This window comes from Oryctolagus cuniculus, chromosome 1 (genome assembly GCF_051225735.1).
Source record: "Oryctolagus cuniculus isolate XC-2025 breed Fujian yellow rabbit chromosome 1, ASM5122573v1, whole genome shotgun sequence".
NCBI classification, from domain to species: Eukaryota; Metazoa; Chordata; class Mammalia; order Lagomorpha; family Leporidae; genus Oryctolagus; species Oryctolagus cuniculus.
In genome coordinates, this window is record NC_142867.1 from 54,708,500 (window position 1) to 54,728,006 (window position 19,507).

Consider the following 19,507-nt stretch of genomic DNA (forward strand, 5'->3'; position numbering starts at 1 on the left):
CTAAAACCCCTTTCGATTGGGCAGTGCTTTGTAGCAGAGGCTGTTTAATCTCACCACGACTGTCACTGGGGTAGTGGAGACCTGTTGCCTCCCAACTAGGTCACTTTTCCCAAAGATGACCCTGATGCACTGAAATTTTCTGGAGTTTGCCTGTGAAAGCTGAATGTGACCTGCCCACATGCCACAGGTATGCTGAGAAGCGTGTATTCATGTGGCTGCCCATTTACACACAAGCTGCCCCCCAACACCCGAGAGACCGTGGGAGGAAGGAGTCCTCTTCCTTAAGTTCTGATGTGCCAGCAGGAAATCTGCACTGTTGTCCTTCCCGCTGGCTCATCATAGTTGTTGCATTCGTATCTGATGGCTTTCAACCTTCATAAAAGGACTTTCAGAAGCAGCAGAGTGAGCGTTAGATAGCGCGTAAGGCTGGTAATGGCACAGACCTGACTTTGAATTCTGGCTCTGGGCCTTGCTAGTCACGTGAACTTGAGCAAGTTGCTTTAACTCTTGGAGTCCCATTTTTATCTTCTGTGCAATGGAAGAGAGACATGGGTCCTGCCTCATGTGTTAGCTAACTGTACAGGTAGCACAGCAGTGGAGTGATTTGACTGTCTGTGAATGCCAGTCTCGTTATTTGCGGTGGTCTGGGAAGGCAGGATTGTTATGGGAATGAAGAGCTTTGGCTCCGGTATCAGACAGGGATCCTAGCCCAGTTTTGCCTCTGCCTGACCTGTGTGATTTAGTGCATGTTGCGTAGCCTCTCTGAGCCTCCTCCTTCAGCATCTGTAACGTGAGCATCGTAATAGACCCTTTCCCTGGCACCAGTCCAGTGTCTGAGTCACATAAATTAGGGAAGGGGTGCTGGAGGGACATGAAGAGTCCAGCTTGGGCCGTGGCCCTGAGTGTACACCACTGGTGATTCCCATGGGGTGCACACCTGAGCTTGGGAGTGTTCTCTCCATGAGGGCTGGGGCCGTGTCCCCTTGGCTCCACACTGTACCTCTGGGCCTAGCACTGCGTCTAGCATGCGCCGAGTGCTCACTAAGGTTTTAGCTGAATAAAGAACTGATTACACTGCGTAATGCACCTGAAGCACCTAGCATGGTGCCCAGAGCAGCACAGCACAGGACATTAGCGGATACCAGGCGCCTTGTTCACGGAGAAGCTGTGTCTCTGCATATGAGTCAGCAGGAGCCAGCACTCCTGCTCTGTCCGCCCCCGCAGTCCACACGACCACATGCCCGGTGTGCGCTGTGCTGACAGTCTCGATCCAGGACTGGTCAGAGGGCATCCAAGGTAATCAGAGGGCACTGGGCCTCCCACCCCATGGGGTTCCTGGTGTCCCAGCTGGGCCCCTCTGCATGTTTCCTGCCTTTGGAGGGGCTAGCAAAGCCCAGGCACTTCCGCTGCAAGCAAGAGCACCTTTGATCACCATCCCAGGACCCAGGGAACCCACTTTTATTCTGCTGGTGGACAGTCAGGTCAGAGGACCCAGCTGGCTTTGTATTGTTCTGGGTTTCCTGGGTGGGGCCTGGAGAGAGGAAGAGGCATTTAGCAAAGGTCTTTCCTGTCTGAGGAAAAGTAGATGTTATCAGGAGCTGTCAGAGCCCAGAGCTCCCAAGGGAGAAACAGGGCCACTGCTGCACCTGACGCTCCCTGCCACCCATTAGAGCCCAGCCACGTCACCAGGCCACAGGGTGTGGGAGTCGGCGATCTCATCTAGCCCCTCACTGGCAGGTGAACAGGCCTGGGGTCCCAGGGACAGGTAGGATCTGTGCTCTGCACCAGGTCATTCAGAGGCTCTGTGTACTGAGTACTGAAGCCAGGCCCCTACCACTCTTGTACCCTGTCTGCCCCTCCTGACACCCTGGATCCTGGCCTGCGAGGCCCCGTTCCCAAGACTAGGAAAGGTTTCATCAGCAAGTGGTGAGTGACACCCCGTGCAGGGTGTGGTCCCTCCAGGGACTGCCAGGGCAACAGGGAAAGGGAAGCAGAGAGGGCCACCTCTGACCCGCAAGTGAGCCTGCCCAGCTCCTGAGTGCCGAGAAGCCAAGTCCCTGTGGGGCCCCCTTCATCCTCACCACGCTCCCATCACCTTAGCCAGCCAGGGAGGTGGGCACAGAGCTGGGGGCTGAGGTGGCTGATTAGAAGCTTCCTGTTGGGAGTGAATGAGGCTAAGGCAGTGGGCACCCATGCCCCAAAGCCCACTTAGCCTCCAGGACCATTCAAAGGGGCCCACAGCCGTTGCAGACCTTCCTGGCTGGAATGAACAGCTTCCTGAGAGGGAGGATCTAGAAACATCCAGGACCCAGAAGCCACGTGGGCAGAACTCATTGTTCTCTGAATGGCAGAAGCAGAAAGACCTGAAAGCCAATGCCTCCTTAGCAACAGGAGCTAACACTGACTGAGCACTGACCCCACACCAGACCCCTCCCAGGGACTGAGCCACCCCCATGCATTTGGTGCTTACAAGTGCGTGCACGGCATGTACTCTCCTTCAAGATCACAGTTGGAAGATCGGCACCCAGAGAGGTGAAGAAAGCTGAGCCAGGCCACCCGACAGAGAGTGGTAGGGGCAGGCGCTGAACCCAAGCTGCTCCAGAATCAGTGCTCCTGACCTCTGGAATCTGCGTCCTCCTCTCGACGTCCAGGCTCTTCTCCTTTGAGCTTGGTTTGATTGTTTTCTGAAACTAGGATCTGGCACGAATTATTCTTCAGCAGATTGGAGAGTGTGAAGCCTGGCATGGTTTCTTCATTCATTCATTCATTTGTTAAAAAAGATTTATTTATTTACTTTGAAAGTCAGAGTTAGAGAGAGAGAGAGAGAGAGAGAGAGCGCAAGCGAGCTCTTCTATCTTCTGATTCATTCCCTGCGTGGCCACAATGGCCAGCACTGGGCTAGGCTGAAGCCAGGAGCCAGGAGCTTCAATTGAGTCTCCCATGTGGGTGACAGGAGCCCAAGCACTTCTGGCCATCCCAGGTGCATTAGCAGGGATCTGTATAGGGAGTGGAGCAGCAGGGACAAGAACCAGGGTCCATGTGGGATGCCAGCACCACAGGTGGTTCACTATACCCCCATTCATTCATTCATTCATTTATTAAGAACTGTTGTGTGTGCTCTTTATTGGGATGACTAAAGATGAGCTGCCTGCCCACAGAATCTCACAGCACTGGGGGAGATGATCTGTAAAGACGTCATGAACACAGGAGGGAACTGGAGAGGAGGCCCAGGTTGCTATGGCAGCGTGGAGGCGTCCAGGGCTTGCTGTGTCTGGCAGGTGGAGAGGCTGAGAGAATGGCTCCAAGGTGAGAGGAGTTCTGAGCGAGATGAAGAGCTCTTCCTGCAGTGCTGGGGTGGGCGTAGGTCCCAGTGCAGGGAGGACTTTGTATGTCAGGCTACTGGTGTGAGACTGGAGCCTGCAAGCCTCAGAGAGCCATGGAAGAGTTTTGCATCGGGAGCAACATGATGGGGTTTGTAGTTTAGAAAGATCTCTCCAGGACAGGTGGAGGACAGAGAGGAGCAGGTAAGGCTGAAGACAGGAGCCCAGAGGAAGAGTGTAGCTGTGCAGAGCCTCAGGTGGAAGCCAGCACAGTTACAATAGCATTGGAGATAGAGTTTGCAGAAGCTTGGTGGCCAGTTAGGCAAGGGAGGGTGAGCAGGCAGAGTTGGGGGTGCTGCGTGGAGATGCAGGTGATGATTCAAACCATGGCAGCTTCCCCCATTCAGTGAGTGAGGCTGAACGAGCTTGGCGGTCAGAGTGTGTGAGAGCAAAGAACATCAGCAGCCCCCGTGTCATCCCGTTCATCTCAGCCAGTGGGGACCCCTGTGGTCCTAGCCCTGGAGCCGGGAGCCAGTGAGGAAGCCTGTTGTTTGGCCCAGATTTCCCAGGAACAATGGAGCATTGCTTCAAGTAGTTGCTGTTTTCCAAAGAACTGCCTCCCCTGAAAAGACAGTCCTAACCTTGCACAATCTTGTAGCAGAGTGGATGCATTCTGCAGGGTGCATACAGACGAGGAGGGTTTTTTAACCCATTTGCTTCTCTGACAACTCAGGGACTGCACAGACAGCACCAGCCCTGCTGACCTTCCTGCTAATTTCTGGTTTCTTGCCTTGAAGACCTGGTTCCTAACACATGGTTCTGCTGAGTACGCTGTGTGGCTGTGGTCAGAGTCTATGGAAGTGTTGTCTTTTCTTCCCGTGCTTCTAAAGGGCACCCTGTGAGAGTGTATGTCTCATTGGAGGGTGTGTCACCCGGGAATCACCCAAGGGAAGCCCCAGAAGGCAAGTTCAGGGGTTGGTTTTCTGGGCCAGAGAGTGCTATAATTGTGGGAGCCCCTCAGTGTGGTCCCAGGCTGCTAATGCGATCGCCACAATCCCATGGCTTCGAACCAAACTGGGTTAACTAGAGGGGGGAACAGCACTGGCTGCTCTCGGCAAGCCATCACCTCTGCTCTGCAAGCACTTAGAACTCACACGATGCAGTGTGGACAAAACAGACCCAAACCACCCAGGGGCCTCAGGCGTGCGATCGTCCTGCCACCAGGGATGTAGGAGTTGCAAGTTTCCATAGCAACGAAGGAGAGAAACAATGATCCCACACCTTCCAGGGTCCTTCAGCAAGGCTACAAGGACAGCCTCAGCTCTTGAGAAGACGACCTGAGAGGGAGACAGAATTTTCTCTGTCTTAAATATTGACAGGTGAGAAAGAATTTTAGGAAGAACACTTAGCGCGATCTAATCTAGCCCTTTGAGTTTTCCAAGAAAAATTAAAAGCTGAGACCCAGAGAGGTTAAGCCCTTGTCCAAGGTTGCCTTGCTGACTGAGGGGACTGGGATGGGAGTGCCAGTTGGTGTCCTGGCCCCTGGTGCAGCCCCCTTCCCCTCCTCCTCCCTCCTCTGGGTCTCTGGTTGACACTGGGAATGGTGCCTTTTACCTCTGCGTTCCACCACATTGTGCCACGTCAACTCCAGCTTGCCATTGGCTTCCTTTGGCGTTTCAGAGACTCCTTCTCTTTGTTTCTGGTCAGTCTTCTGTTGGTAGCACCTTCCCACCCTTTGGTGCTAAGGTTTTATTTTTGTTTTGCTTCCTAAGACCCAGGCACAGCTCCTCCAGCCTCTGGGCAGTATCTTCAATGATGAGTAAGTAAACAGAGTTGAGATGGCTCCATTTGTGCACAGGTAGGAAGCCATGGGTGCCTGGAACTTTCCACAGCCTCCCTGAGGGACAGCCACCGCTGGTTCCTGCGGTCCAGCGTTGTGGCTGGTTGACCCTCTCATGGCTGAAGCTGAGTCCTACAGGGACTTCTGAGGAGTGGGGTGGGTATAAGGCTTTGTTGGGGTCCAGGTCCAGGTCTGTATCCACCTTGCCTGTGGATTTTCCTGCAGGAGGTTGTGAGCAGTGACACTGCGTTGGGACAGCTCCATGGAGGGGTGGCCAGACCAAAGCACCGCTATTTGCTCACTCCCAAGAAGAGGTCTCTAGGCTCATGAAGGAAGTCACGGGAGGGCACGGTGGTCTGAGCATCTCTGCTTGACTGTAAGATAACGGGGAGAGGAGGAGCCAAGCTTAGGGACAGTAGAGGTGTGGGAGGTAGCAAGGAGGCTTTGCTCAGTCATAAGCCCTTGAGAGAGCTCCTCAGACATCACATCCGAGGGCAGAGCCACGTGCTCCAGGTAGATTCGTGCTCAGCCCTGGCCCCGCCCAGAGCAGGTGCACATTCCTGCCTGTTGAATGACTGTATTTGTTCCTTCAGCATCCTGACTGCTCTGTGCCGGGTGCCTCTTTGGTCTCGGGATTTTTGTAGATAACAAGACAGTTAAGGCCCTGCTCTGGGGACACCTACATCCTGGAGCCAAGTGATTAGAGGGGCCCAGGGCCTCCAGAGCTTCATGGTGGGGCTGGGGGGCACCCTTGCCGAGGAAGGAGTCCCTAGAGCCTCTGAGGGCTGGGGCAGGAGATCAGGGTGCTGTGCAGATGGGGATGTAGCCCCAACATTAAAGCAACAGCAGGAGTAAGGAGTGGAGATCACCACACTTACAATGCGCCAGCTCTGGGCAGGTGCATTCCGTGGGGTACCTCCTTTGTTGCTCCCAGGGACCTGGTGAGGCACTCACTGTTGCCCCTGTCATAGACTGGAGCTGGGCTGCATGGGAGTAAGACATACTGTGTTCCGGTGACTGAGTCATATTTCCCAAGGATGCCCAGACACAGATTCCTGTAATGGAGTTGTTGGAGTTTTAAGGCAGAGAATTACAAACTTGACCGTCATCCGAACACCTGAGGAGCTTGTTAAGCATTCAGGCGTGGGGGTTATGCCTCCTTAGCGTGCCTTCCCCCTCCTCAGAGATTCTGCTTTGTGGGCCTGGGGTGAGGTCCTGCACCGCATTTGTAACAAGGTCCTAGGTGGTTCTGTTGCCAGAACTCCAGGCACTGATTCTGGCAAGCACTGTTTCATCAGCCACTTCCTCCAGACCCGGACAGCTGGGTGCAAGGCTCTTCTACTGCTGGGCTCTTTCTGTCCATCTGTCCAATCACTGGGACCATCTGTCTTGGGTCGGCTCTTTTCCCCTGGGTAGCCCTGGAGGCACGTGGACAAGTCTTTTCTCCTCATTTCCCTGTCTAGACACCATGCAGATGTACAAAATCTTTTCTCTTTTGAAAACGTGGTCACCTATCTCCTGGGAACCACATTTTTTTTGACAGGCAGAGTGGACAGTGAGAGAGAGAGACAGAGAGAAAGGTCTTCCTTTGCCATTGGTTGACCCTCCAATGGCCGCCGCAGCTGGCAAGCTGCAGCCGGCACGCTGCAGCCTGCGCACCACGCTGATCCGAAGTCAGGAGCCAGGTGCTTCTCCTGGTCTCCCATGCGGGTGCAGGGCCCAAGTATTTGGGCCATCTTCCACTGCCCTCCCGGGCCACAGCAGAGAGCTGGCCTGGAAGAGGGGCAACCAGGACAGAATCCAGTGTCCTGACCAGGACTAGAACCCGGTGTGCCGGCGCCGCTAGGTGGAGGATTAGCCTATAAGCTGCGGCGCCGGCCAGGAACCACATTTTCTAAATTCTCCTAAGAAACCCGGTAAAACAAAGATTTTCCCCCGACCTGTGATGTGTTTTCAGAGCAGAAAGGAACAAGCCATGGCAGTGGTAGAAGAAAGCGAGCCTGTGACAACGTCGGGGAAGCCCTATGTCACCTTGGTGAACCCAGTTAGCAAACTTTTGGAGGTCTTCTCTGTGCAGTCATCCTGGCTGCACTCTAACTGGCATGCAGGGACCAGGAGACTTTGCTCTCTTTCTCGGTTTTCAGTTCTGAGATAGGGGGTTGCTGAGGGTGTTGGCTGGGCTGTTCAACAAAGAGCTCTAGAAGAACAGCCCAGTGTCATGAAGGGAGCACTGTTCAGAGGCCTCAGTGGACATGGCAATGCCAGACAGGCTCTCTGACCTAGGAGGGGCAGGGGAAGGCCGTGCAGCTCAGTTGGGTGAGGAGTCATTTTGGAATGGCAACTGGGCCCAACCATAGGCCCAGGGTCAGGCAGGGCTCTGCTCCTGGGAAGGAGTTGGCTTGAGCTTAGGAGCAGACTTGGAAACTGGAGCCCATGAGGATGGGCAGTCAGCCTTAGGATGCTGGAACTTGGCCAGAGGACCACACAGGTGGTGCAGGAAAATAAAACAGAACAAAACAGGAAATGGTATCTATTGCTTTACTCTGTGCCTCGGGCCACATTGTGTTGAATAATCTGCAGATTAATCCAATGAGATAGATTATGATAACCACGGTGCCGATGAATAAACTCAGGCTCATCTAAGCAAAATGGCCTTCCCAGGGTCCGAGTTCCCTGCTCAGTGGTAGAACCAGGGATCGCTAAGTCTGCCCACTCCAAATCTCATGCTCTTGCCCATGGTCTTAGAGTGCCCTGGTCTCCAGCTGGCCAGGGACCAGCATCTGCCTCACCAACAACTGTTCACACTTGTTCTTTTGTATTTTTTTTTTTTTTATAAATGGCATACAAACATCCCACGCGATATCTTTTTTTTTTTTAAATTTATTTGACAGAGTTATAGACAGTGAGAGAGAGAGAGACAGAGAGAAAGGTTCTCCCTCCGTTGGTTCACCCCCAAAATGGCCGCCAAAGCCGGCGCACTGCGCCGATCCGAAGCCAGGAGCCAGGTGCCTCCCCCTGGTCTCCCATGTGGGTGCAGGGTCCAAGGACCTGGGCCATCCTCCACTGCCTTCCCGGGCCACAGCAGAGAGCTGGACTGGAAGAGGAGCAGCCAGGACTAGAACCCGGTGCCCATATGGGATGCCGGTGCCACAGGCGGAGGATTAACCTAGTGAGCCATGGTGCCAACCCCCCTGTTCTTTTGTATTATGTACAAAACATGCACTGTGGGCCGAGAGCCTTGGGTGTGCCTTCTGGGACTTTGGAAGGATCTGATGGAGTTTCTTGCTCACTCTGCTCTACTTAGAGATAAGGGCATGGAGGTTCAGAGAGGTAATAGCCTTGTGTGGTGTCACTCAGCAAGATGGCAGTGGAGCCAGGCCCAGGCCAGGTCAGCTGTCTACCCTCTGTCCCCAGGGTAGTGAGACAACATCAGCGTTCCATGCTGATGGAGTCACGGCAGACCCATTATCTGCCACCGCTGTGTACAGGACATCAACAGTAGAGCACATCTTGCAGGACAGGTGGTGAAGTGGTTTGGATCTGCAGTTGCATGTGTAATCACAGCATGGAGAACACACGGGGAAGTCAGTGAGGACTGTGCAGGTTCTGTTTGTCTGCTAACTAGAATGATAAAAATGCCCAGGGGGAAAGGAAGCAGATTGGGGAAAAGGTGGGAGATTTAAGTCACACAGAATGGCAGTACAGTGCTAATCCCACGTCTTGAGCACGGGTAGACCTGTATCTCAGTGGGTGTGACTGTGGCTTTGGCTTGACCATGCCTTTCCCATCTCTCTCCCTGACTGGCTGAGCATCCTGAGGACGACTGTATTATATTCACAGCACTCTGAACTCATGGAGTAAGTATTTAGCAACTGTTAATTGAATGACCACCTGATGGAATTGTTGAAAACCATTACTCAAGGATGAGAACCAATGACTGGTGAGTCACTCTTTGTGTGTTATTCATATCCATATCTTTGCAATTATACCTACCATGGGCTCAAAGTCTCACTTTGAGAAGACCCTGCAGGATCCCTTGGCCTCAAACATCAGCCTGTCTTGGGAGCCATCAGCTTAATGAGAGGAAGTCTCTGTCGGAGCTAGTCAGTGCAGACTAGATGTGGTCAAAGATCTGGACCAACTGGCCTGATCAAGGGGCTGGATGCCAGGGCTGGGTAACCCAAGTTGAAGTCTTGGCTTCATCACTTTCTGTCCTTGTGACCTTGGACAGGCTACTGCTTGACCTCTCTGAGCCTCAGTTTCCCTGTCTGTAAAATAGGGGCAATAGCCTGGGGAATGATGAGGCCTGAATGAGATGATGCTGGAACCTGCAGCTTGTCAGGGCTCAACCCATGTTGGCTCTTTGCACTGTCTTTCCCCGAGGGGCCTGGTCCCCCCCACTCCATCTGCAGGACGTCAGTATGCAGGCGGTGGCTGTGGGTGGCGGCTGTGTGCCCACGACGCTGCCTTTGTTTAGCAACACAAAGGGGAGCAGCAGATAATAAGGCAGAGAGGAGAGGAGTCTATTAAAATTGGCACCAGGAGAAAATATCAAAACCACAGATGTACGCCAGGCTGGCCCGTGATTGGATAACATTTCCATTGTGTTTCTTTCATCCATAACTTGGCTATTTAAAGAACGGGAACAGAAAGCAGAATACGTTGTTCTGTTTGTACAAATGCAGCTTATAAATAGCTGTGGTAGCGAGGAGGTAGTACAGGAGGCAGTGTGGAGAGACTGGGGTGCCCGCAGTGAGCCCTGCCTCAACTGTGGGGGCCCAGCTCCCGCTGAGCTGGAGATGCTGCCTCATTCCTGGTGGCTCTTCATGGAGACCCACATGTGTCAGCTCTGAAGATAAAAAGCACTGTGGCACTGGACAGGCCTGGGGGATTGTTATGTACAGAAAAGGTGGCAGGGTTTGGAACAGGGCATGGGTTTGGAACGTGGATTTGCCCCTTTCCAGCTGTGTGGCCGCTGGCAGGCTGACTAAGCCCTTGCGTTACTCTCTGCTCTGTGGGAATGATACACCACTAACAAGGTGGCCCTGAGGGCACAGCAGACTAAGCAGCCACCCCCTTGTATGGCATCTCAATGGAGGTCATTGCCAGCAGTGGCAAGGTAGACAGGTATTTCCGAAGCTAGACAGCTGCACTGTTTTCGTGAGCCTGGAGATTGGCTGAGGGCTGGAGGGTAACACACATAGAGAAGGGACTAGGGCCACAGACTGGTCACTATGAGGGGGTAGGTGTGTCCAGACTCAGCTATGGCCTCAGAACAGGCTCCAAACTTTAGGCAGTGTATCCTTCCACAGGGTGGGGCTAGTTGTTACTATTACTATTGCAAGTATTTAACACCCTCAGTGCCAGCCAGCTAATTACCTGGGATTTCCACTTCCACCAGCACCTTCTCATGACCTGTCTACAGATGACCTGCGGTGTGTTCCCGCCCTGGCCTTGCTGGCAGGATGGGCTGAGAGATGTGTTAGCAGCTCAGTCGTTCAGACGCTCCAGTGCCCAAGTGTGCATCAGCCCATCAGGCAGCCCTTGCCCTCTAGTTTAACAACACCCATGACTTTGACCTTGGGCCAGCCTGAGTGGCTCCGTGGGCAGCTACTGGTCTTCTGGGGAAAGTGTCCGCAGACAGATTCCATTGTGTTGGTCGAGGTGATCTGAGCGCTGGTGTTGACCAGAGGAGGTCTCTTCATGACCACAGAGCTTTCTGCTTGGATTTCGACATGCCATCAGATTTCCTTCTCAGCTTCAGTTCAGTGTTACAGCTGTTGATTGAGTGCCTACCCTGTGGCTGTGATTATGCCCTGGGTGAGAGAGACAATGAAATAGTGCAGTGGAGTGGAAAGGGTCAAGACTGCCTCGCCTGTATGAATGCTCTTGACTGCCCATTAGCTGTGTGGCTTTGGAGTGGTTACCCAAAGCCTCTGGACCCTGGGCCCCTACTTGTAAAATGAGATCAGGGTTTATAGTGAAGAGATGGTTACAGTGTCCTGCCCCGTGGCAGGTGCTCATCCTTTTTCTTCGGCTCCTCTTTCCTCTCCCCTTTCTTCTTACTTTCTTCCACTTCTTTCCTTGCCCTCAAGGAGCTTACCTTTGAGTTGTGGGGCCAGGCAGAGACTTAGAACAGTCGTTTCAAGTGGGATCACAATAGGAACAGGGTCAAGATACTGTGGGATTTGGGGATGGGCTCCCAAAGATGGCTTTCTTGGGAGTTTGGGGACAAGGTGTGTCTTAGGCAAGCCTTCCTGATACATACATACACACACACACATGCCCAGTTGCAAGTGTGTAGAGCCTAGAGCTTGCCTATCCTCTCACTCTCACACACATGTGCATCCATCCATACATACCATCCATGCATGTCATGCCTGGAACAGGCAGAAGTTAGCCACACAGTTCCCTTGGAGTGATCTCAGTGAAGAGGGAAGGGCAGGGCTAAGGGAGCAAGCAAAGGAGAGTGAGGTACCCAGAGACTCACAGCAGGAGGATGCTCTTGCCATGTTGGGGCTGGTGGGAGAAGAGGAAATAGTGCTTCCAGGGTGGGGTGGGGGGGACTTGAGCTGGACAGCCAGCTACTGCAGGAGGGGGTGGAGTGCCCTGGCCCCTCTCCCACTCGAATCCTGCAATGGCTTCCATGGTGTGAGGAGTGTGGTGGGGAGCGTCGCTTCTACACTCAGAGCCTGGTGGGGGAGGGAGAGGGTACCTGGCCTGGATGTGTGTGTTTGTGTTCACTGATGCATGAGCACACCAAGGCTGGCTTTAGGGCACTCAGAGTTGGGGAGGGATGCAAGGCTGACCACAGGGGAGGTGAAGCTGGCCAGACTTCCAACTCCCCCAAGATGACTGGAAAGGGGGTCAGGGTTCTCAAAGCCCTGTACACTGGACTTCCTAGAGGGTTTTCCCAAAGTCTGCCCCCTGCAATGCCCCAGTCACCAAGGAGAAACTGTGGTTGGCTTCCAGTCTCCCTGGTCTTTGCTGAAAACAGCTGTGAGTTTACACATATTCCAAAGATATCCACTTGGAGCATCTGTCTTTGTACCCGAGGACCATGCCAGGAAGCATGAGAGGTACAGTAAAGGTTTGGGGCTTAGGCCTGCAGCTGGCAGGAGGCAGGTCCTCAGAACTAGCGCCCACCTGGGGGTGGGCATGGAAGTCTCAGTGTTGTCCTTGGTCTCAGTGAGTGGACTCGGCTCCTTGAGGCTCCAGAGATTCCTTTAGATTCTCTCCATCTGACTTTTTACCTCCTTGGCTCTGCTGCTCCTCTACTCCGCTCATCTCACCAGGGGTTTCCAGCCTGAGCTTGCAGTGAGCACTCACTCAATGGCCAGAAGGCTGTGGGGCTGAGTGATAAGAGAGCTGCGGAGAGTGGCCTTGTGTAGGAGCATGGAAGGGCTCAGCAGGTGGTTTTGTGAGCTCCAATCCTGGTCCTTTGTGGCCTGGGAGACCTCAGCAGTCAGGCTGCTTGTCTGCCCCTCCTTTTCCTCAGTTCCCCTATTTTAAGCAGATTGGGTGCCAGAAGGATTAACTGTAAAACACATTCCTGATAAACCACTGGGCCTCTCATGCCCATTTGCGTGCCCTGCAATGCTTTGCAGTGGAAGGATTTGGGTCCAGTGGCCTTGCCCTGATGCTGCTGGCAGAGCCCACAGCTTGGTGGCAGAGACATGGCACTGTCAGCAGCCATGGAAGAAGATTGCCTCCCTGTTGGCTGTGGCTGGACATCATGGATCCACTTCATTTAAAAATGTTCTTAAGTTGTTGAGTAAGTGCTTGCTAAAGATGGCAGCAAGCAAGGCCCCCGCCCCCACCCCTTGAATCATGTTGGAGCTGGAATTTGTGCTCTCCTGTCTTAGCTCCCCTCTGGCTGGCCTGGCTTCCTTCTGAGCAGTATGCAAGCTCCTGCATGCGAATGAGTCTGTGTCAGGAGGAGGGGTGGAGAGGCTGGCCCTGGGGCAGATTAAAGCCTTGGCTTTAGAAACAACTGCTTAGGAAGGATTCCGGGTATCTGTGCACCTGACCCATCCCCTAGGGGCCCTGCCCGAGAGCCTTTCCCTGCCGGAGAACTTCTGGAAGATGCAGGAATGCTTCTGTGGAAAAATTCATAGTGACTGCAATAAACAAGGAGAGTTCAACCCCGGGTCAGGGCAGACACACACACACACACACACACACTCAGTGTCATGCTCTTCTTACCCACATATACCCACTGTGCATGTGTTCTTGTACAGTCACACATCCATGCACAGGCTCTCTGTCCCTCTCCCAAACACACACCTATCTGGATTACATGTACTCAGAAAGGCAAATCTGTCAGATAATTTCTAATTATCTTCCAGGACACTGTATTCATATGCCATCTACTCGCTGTCGTCTTTCTATAACATTCCCTAAGGCTCAGTTGCCTCCTCTGTGAAATGAAGTATTCATAGGACCTCCCTAATAGGGCTGCTCTGAAGACGAACTGAGAACCCATGCAGGGCGTTCAGCACAGCGTCTCGCACGTCACAGTGCCCAGCAAAGCCGCCTGCCTGCCTGGTTTCTCGAGATGACAGTGGCTTTGGCAGTGGCAATGCCATAACTATCTGGTTGTCTATCTCTGACCAGGGTATCTGTGTTTGACAGGCTCTTACTATTCACAGTTAAATAAAAAAAAAAGAGAATAATTGGTGTCCATCAGGCAGTAAATAGAAAACAGCTCATTGATGCTGGGCTCGATGGGGTTGTGCAAGACTCGGGTAGAGATTTGTTATACCGAAAAAGCTGCGAGGAAGCAGAATATGAAAAATGGGATCAGACTTTATAAATGCACTTAGGTTTTTTTTTTTTTTTTTAATACATGCACAGTGTACGTCTTTAATCCTGAGGACGTTTGAATGTCTCATGGACCGTTGCTCGTGGCCTGGCTCCTCTAATTGGAGAACCAAAGAGGCGGAGCTTGTGGCATCTGTTTATAGTTCTGTTGAATGAAACTCATGTAGACGTTTACTTAGGAAAAAAAAATCCGTTAATTGCAGACCCACAAAGGAATAATTGCTGTCCCTGTTCTGGGACTGGAATGCATTGACTGCATCAGTCTAGAGACTGGAAAGTAAAATAGGCCAGTGCCGCGGCTCACTAGGCTAATCTTCCGCCTGTGGCGCCGGCACCCCGGGTTCTAGTCCCGGTCGGGGCGCTGGATTCTGTCCTGGTTGCTCCTCTTCCAGGCCAGCTCTCTGCTGTGGCCCAGGAGGGCAGTGGAGGATGGCCCAAGTGCTCGGGTCCTGTACATGCATGGGAGACCAAGAGGAGGCACCTGGCTCCTGGCTTCAGATTGACGCAGCGTGCCAGCCATAGCGGCCATTTGGGGGATGAACCAACGGAAGGAAGACCTTTCTCTCTGTCTCTCTCTCACTGTCTAACTCTGCCTGTCAAAAAAAAAAAAAAGTAAAACAAGTATCTGCAGGGGAAAACAACCACGCCCCAACTCCCAGCCCAGCAGCAGACCCCCAGGTGACACTGGCTCTAAGAATGCGTTAGGTGGAGAAATACGGGCTCTGTGCCAGATTTTATTTTTTATGCAGTGAAAGCGCTCAGAGGCAGCAGAAGCAGAGGCTCCATGGCTCCATCCTTAGTCCAGGGCAGGAGAGGTTGTGCCTCCAAGGTAATGAAGATTTTTGAAAGACTCACAATGCAGGGAGTTCAGGCCTAGACACAAAGCATTCTTGACTGGGGATACCAAGGCCATTGGCAATCTGGTGTCAAGGCCTGATGAAATGCTGCTAGAAGATCAAATCCCTGGATCGAATGCCATCCTGGAGGAGGTGTATACATCACATGAGAATAACCATATTCTAGGTGAAGCGTGATCACTGATGTTTAATAAGCTGCTGCCTCGGGTCTGGCACTGTGGCATAGCAGGTAAAGCCACTGCCTGCAGTGACGGCATCCCAAATGGGTGCCGGTTCAAGTCCCAGCTGCTCCTCTTCTGATCCAGCTCTCTGTTATGGCCTGGGAAAGCAGTAGAAGATGGCCCAGGTCCTTGGGTCCCTGCACCTGTGTGGAAGACCCGGAAGAGGCTCCTGGCTTTGGATCAACACAGCTCTGACCATTGCAGCCAATTGGGGAGTGAACCAGCAGATGGAAGACCTCTCTCTCTCTCTCTCTCTCTCTTTCGCTCTCTCTCTCTGCCTCTCCTCTCTCTGTGTAACTCTGATAAATCTATTTTTTAAAAAAGAAGAAGCTGCTGCCTTAGAGTGCCATGATGATGGACTGACTCTGGCTGTTCATGAGAGCTGCTGTGGTCCTGTGGGAGCCTTCTACTTCCCCACTGCCCCTGGATTTCAGGCTGAGCTGTGGGAATTATTTTGGCTAAGGAAATGAGAGCAGAAGTAGCATTTGTCACTGCCTGGTAGAAGCTGTAATAGCCAACATGTGCTTGAGGGTCAGTGGTGCAGGCGCTCCAGAGTGAGGATGACAGTAGGAACACAGGAACAGGCACCTGGTTGACCTATAAAGGGTGTGTTGCACGAGTGAGAAGTAAGCCTTTGGTGTAGGAGCTGCTGCTATTTTGGGTGTTTTTGTTACTGCAGAATGACCCTGTCTCTCTTGATAAGTTCACTGTGTTTTGAAAAGGGAGAATGATGTGGGCTTTTATTATTTCTGTGAATAACTAGGTATGTCTGACTTTTATAGCAGAAGGATGATGAGGGAAGAAGTCCCCATAAATGCTAGAAATGGGCCATCAGCTTAGTTTGTGGAGGGGTGCCACAATCCCCAGGGCCCCACTTGCAAGTCTGCCAATCATTCACAAGATCATAGCATGCCACAGTCACATACATGCTCTCCCTCAGAAGCCATCAGTCCATGACCAGTGCCATGGCTCGTGGGGCACCGTCACAGAGGGAAGTTTCTCTTTGGCTTCTGTCCCTTCAGTCACATCCAATTGCATGTCCTTCCCTGGGTACAGGCAGCCTCTGCGGCTTTGTGCGCCCTCCGCCCCCACCTGGAATGCTTTGTTCTCTTCTTCTCTCCCAACATCTGGTCCCTTTAGTGAATGCCTAGTGGACTTAGTGTAGATGTCAACATGGCCTCTGGAACCTTCTCCAGACCCTTCTCCCGCTCCAGGCAGAACACATGGCAGTAGCCGTGTCCGTCTGGGTGTCCCAAGGACACCTCAAATGTGAGATGTTCAACAGCAGATCATCACAGTAGCCTCTCCCCACACCTGTTCCCCTTTCTCTTTCTTCCATGTCCATGAACAGCTTGACTGGCTCCACCACCCACTCAGGGATCAGATGCGGGATGCGGCGTTCTGTGCTGTCTCTCCTCTCCTGTCTCATCTTTCATCCAAGCAAATCTCACTGAACTTTCTCACTCTTGTGATTATCACTGTTTTGGTTCAGGACCTTACTACCCAGCGCTGGTTTTCATCTCGCTCTCTGCTACCCTTGTAGGGTGATGCGTCTGTTGGAAGCATCCAGTCATTCCTGTTGAAAAGAGTGTTTTTAAAAAATATATATGCACAGTGTGTATCTTTAATCTTGGAGATGTTTGAATATTTCATGTGCCGTTGCTCATGGCCTGGCACCTCTAATTGGTGAACCCAAGAGGCTGAGCTTTGCGGCGTCCATTTGCAGTTCTGTTGAATGGCGTGGCCTGGCTGGGTCTTTTGAAATCTCTGCCATTTAATATTTTTCCTGCCATTCCTCCTCCACACCCTTTTCATACCAGCAACATACTTCTAGCAACACTGGAATATATTTGTGCTGTGTGTGTGTGTGTGTGTGTTACTCTTGCACCTCTCTGAATCTGCCTGTTGTTTCCCCTACATGGGATTCCCACCTTTCTGCTCATTGACCCTCTGCTAACCTTGGACTTAGCCTTCAAGATCTAGCACAAGTTCCTCGTCCTCTGAGATGCCTCCAGGCAGGAGCTCTGTCTCCTTTCCTACTGCTCCCCAGGACTTGTGTCTGTGCCTCCCCTGACTCGATGGTATCAGAAGTAAGTGTGGTGAAGGCAGAAGGCAGAGCCTGGGTTTGATTTACGTATGTATTCCCCATTTTTTTTAGTAAAGAACAGTGTGAAGTGGTTGTCCTTATATACCAATGTGCTTTAATGTAACAGATAGTCCCCCAAAATTAGTGACCTAGAAGAGGAAATACTCAGTTCTAGCTCATATGAACATTCAAGCTGGTATGAGTCAGTCGTGTTTACTCTGCTGGGTTCTGCCCCATAGGTCTTCTGATTCTGAGACATGGGCTAAAGGACCACCTCTGTTTCCTGGAAGAAGAAAAGAACAAGTCCCCATGCAATGTCTATCAGAGCTCAACTGAGGCAGAAGCTGCATTGTATCCCATTGGTCAAAGCGGATTGCATGCTCAAACCCAGGTCAATGAGGAGCCACTCTCCTGTGGGATGGAGGGCCAGCACAAGGCATGGTACTGAGTAGCCATATTGTTTACAGAATAGGGGAGCTAATGGAATGATAATACACTCTGCTGCAGTGTATACTTTAAATCAAACAGATCCGTGATGCTGAAAAGGACCTTGAAGAACTCCTTGTCCATTGTCCTCACCTGCTGGACATTTGCCACTTTGGACCAAGCAGCATCTTCTTCCCCTTCTTATGTTTGGAGAATTCCCTACCTTTTGAGTCATGGTGGGAGCAGAGACTGATCAGAGCAGCCTCTCTCTAGAGAGAATTCAGAGCCAGACCCGTGAGTTGAGCTGTCTTGATCAGATGGACCTCTTCCAAATGGAGGGCTGGTGCTTAGCACTGGGGAAGATGCCAGGAGCTTTGAGTTCCTGGAGCCCTGGTGGCTGCAGTCTTGTAGCTGTGCCCAACGTGTACAGGGTCAGATGAGATCAGGGGTGGTTCTTTACTGAAGGAAGACTTGGGGTTGATGTACCTGGTTTTCTATCTCTCCTGGCAATTCCATGAGCTGTCCAGTGTCCTTTAATTAATTCGTCTTCTGCCCGCCTTGACCAGGGCCATAGCTGTTGCTTGCCTTGGTGCATCTTGGATCACATCCACATAGTGACAGTTTGCTCATACTGGAGCTGAAAAATCCCTTCCACAGAGCGACATGAGAGCTGCTGTAAGGTCATAGTGGAGCAGGCTACTCCCTTGTCTGCAGGGATGGACACTGCTGTAAACAAACCTCATGCGTTGCTGATCACATGAAAGTGTAGCATATACAGTTACGTCCGGTAGGCCATACTAGGTAAGGGCAGTAAATGACTGTGTTACTGCTTTATGCATTTACTGTACTATATGTCTCATCGTTATTTTAGAGTGCACTCCTTCTACTTAAAAAAGAAACAGCTTACTGTGAGGCATTCGACAGCCTCATATATCTCGTGTTTACCATGTCTTGTGATTGCATCCAGGGGCCATGTCGAGTGATTGCCCTACACCACTTAGGTTTGTGTAAATGCACTCTAGGATGTTCACAAAATGAGAACATCACCCAACAATGCATTTCACCTAACGATAACGATTCCACCTTTCCCAGGTGGGCAGAGCACAAGATTTTTTTTTAAGAGCATCAGCTTTGAAAGTAGACTTCTTGGGTTTGCAGACTTCCAGCTTCCCTGCTATACCTCTGTATTTGAGGCCAGCTCCTCTCTGTGTCAGCCTCAGTTCCCTCACCTGGCAAATGAGGGTGTGAGTGGCATTTGCCTCACACAGCTGTTGTAGCAAAAGAGATTAATGCACACAGAGGGCTTATGGCCTATGGTGATTATTGCTATTTGCAACAAGGCGAGATGACTTTCTCAAGTTCGCGATGTCTGCTGGTGGCAAAGCTAGAAGCAAGCCTCTTGGCTCGGGAACGGTGCTTGTGGCCTTCCACGCGGAGGGAATTTATCTTGCAGACATAATGAAAGGGCTGTGATAAGAAGGAGCGTATAAATGGCCGCTGTCTTGGCAAGCAGTTTCCAAAGGAGAGCCTGTGCCTGAATTGTTGGCGGCTGGCGCTGAGCCCCATCTCTTACTCTTGTCCACCTAATCTGAGGACAAGGAAAGCAGCTCAAGTTTGACAGCTCCATTGGCATTTCAGAGGGACTGTAGAGAGGTCTTGAAACCTGGATTTGAATAGGAAATGAGTCTAATCTATGCTGTGTGTATGTGTGTGTGTGTGCATGGCACATGAATGCCCCCAGTGCCACAGGCTGTACATAGCCATGTGACAATGGCCAAATGTCCTCCTCAGTAGAGGAGCTGTCACCCAGAGACCTAGGTTCTGTGGACACAGCAAGCTCTTTTATTTTTATTTGTCCAATACCCACACAAAAAAGCCCAACCCCAGTGGCAAGCTCTGAGCTGCCCTGTGATGGCCCTGGGAAGCTTAGAATG

General features: G+C 51.9%; 1 protein-coding gene across 3 annotated transcripts in view; it reads left to right on the forward strand.

Moving 5' to 3' along the window:
- The window catches only part of GALNT18 (polypeptide N-acetylgalactosaminyltransferase 18), a 353,053-nt gene that overhangs the window by 92,480 nt on the left and 241,066 nt on the right, over window positions 1-19,507 (forward strand). The window lies entirely within an intron of this gene.